Raw genomic sequence first — 2,413 nt, forward strand, 5'->3', positions numbered from 1 at the left:
TCGTACCTAAGAACAACGAGCACAGTGCAAAAGATAAAAACGTAAATAGAATCATAAATCCAGGAGAAAATCAGTCTACAGTAAAAATCCAAGAAAATTAGTTGTAGTAAGCACGGATACACGAAAAAAGTTCATTTAGTAGGCATAGCCAAATCTAGAAAGGCGACAAACAAGTAGATGGAGAAGATACTGAGTGACTCAAACAAAGTTAATAAGGACTAGAGGCAATCAAAGTGAATTAGTTTTGAGAATAAATATTTGCAATTTAGCGGAAGGTCGAGGTAGCTAATTAAAGTTTGTAGACAGTTTTCAAACTGTGCTGTTCTTCAAAATAAACTGTAAATTTGCAGAGATCCTATTATTTTTTCAAAGAACAAAATTAGATTAACAAAAAAAATGATAGTGATAAGGTGAAAATGTAGTGAAATATTGAATTAATAAAAAAAAAACAAGTGAAAATGATACTACACCAACAAGTAGTCTACAATCGATACATCTAAGAGAAACCAAGTAAATACCAACCTAAATATTTGATGTCAAAAATATATATAACTTCAGTTGATGTGATTTTTAAGTAACATATTTTAGAATTAATATGTGTTATTTTTAAACATTCAAGAATAGAAATAGAATAAAAAAAATCCAATTTACGAAAAACATATATTTAAAATAAATATAAAGTCTACAGTAAATAATAAACTAATTTGACAGAAACTAACAGATGTAGTATAAAACTCTGAAACATCTCAAATTTAAATCATATGGTGAATTTTTAGTTGCCATACATCAATTCCATGAAAGAAGATAATGGTTTCCATAGACACTAATTCAGCTTAGTTATGAAATTAAAGGTTCAAAATGCTATCTTCCTTTACGATTTAACTTCGTTACTTTGGTCTCTAATTTTCATCCTAAAAGCAGTTACGTTATTTAGTGAATAATTACGGTAATTACTAATCTTTCGGTCGTTCTTAACATGCAAAGTTGAATAGGGAATATACGAATATAACTAGGAAGGAAGGAAATAACACAAAAGTAGTACATATAGCGTTATTATCTTAATATCATATTTAGGATTTTAATCTTTGTACGTGATTATTTGCTCACAATCATGTGAAGCTGCATGTGTCATCTTGTACAGAACAGTAAGTTATTTGATAACTATGTTACAATACCTTTGTAGGAATTATACAGGGTGTTAGAAGTTTGACTGCGTAAATTTTAACAGACGATAGAATACATTAAAATAAACAAAAAAACCTTATATGGGTCCTAAACTCAACCATTTCCGAGAGAAAAATGATCAAAATCTCCAACTTGATCTACAAAAGTTCGATTAATTAAGGAATATTGACATTACTGCGTGCATAGAATGCTATAAAATACAATGTTTATCACTTTTTTGAACTTCTTTATGCATAAGTCTAAAAATAATTAGCATTGTAATAAATTCAAAATTCGATAAAATTCATATCGAGCAATATGACAACGGCGCGGCAGTTTATTAACACGAGGTACTAAGGTGACCAGCAACCACCAATACGCAATTCAGTTGGTATCTGGATTCGACCGTGTCGGAGCGTTTTTTGCGTACCACTATTTCCTTTTCTTGAGGTGTTTTCCAGCGAGTGCGTGAAAATTGGATTCGAAGGTGTCGTACGTGCATCGAAAATGGTGGTGGACATCTTGAGCATATGTTGTAGTTTGTTTTGTACTTGTGCGTTTAAATATCACCGAATTTTGTTTTTTGGAAAGTACCTAAATTATTTTTAGTGTGTACGATTACTGACGACGTGAATTTTTGGGTACTTTAATTACATATTTTTCAAATACCTACGAAATTTGATTAAAAGTTAAGTTTTAAGAGATTCATAATTACTAAAATTCTAGCTAAAATTTAAACACAACACTATCTTCGTATCAATTGGAACCTCTGAATCTTAAAGCACAGGATCGTCTGCACTTCTCTTGAAATTTCTTCCTGTGTTTTAGCCATTATCTGCCTCCTAATTTATACTCGAATAGCCATTGGGCGAGTCCGGTATTGGTAGATCAGTCCGCCTAATGTAGAATCGACGACGGTACGCTTATCGAGCAAACCTGTAATGGTCCACTAGGTCTTAAATAATTTTTTGCAAGGTATTCTATAATTACTCTAGTGTCGAACACTGTTCACTTTCTTTTTCCATTGAAGTAGAGAGCTGTCTTGGCGTTGTTGTTTGTTGGTATAATACGTATTATTAATTATTAGTTAATATTATTATTTGTTCATATCGTAACCAGTAAAGGGTAATAGTTATTAAAATAAATATTATATTTGTAATTACCTAGTGATTTAGCATGGCTTTCTGGAGACCCTTTGAAACGGAAGATAACAAAATAACCCGGAAAATGTCCAAATAGTCGAGCCGGT

The sequence above is a fragment of the Anoplophora glabripennis genome, unplaced genomic scaffold (genome assembly GCF_000390285.2).
Source record: "Anoplophora glabripennis isolate ALB-LARVAE unplaced genomic scaffold, Agla_2.0 scaffold194, whole genome shotgun sequence".
Lineage (NCBI taxonomy): Eukaryota > Metazoa > Arthropoda > Insecta > Coleoptera > Cerambycidae > Anoplophora > Anoplophora glabripennis.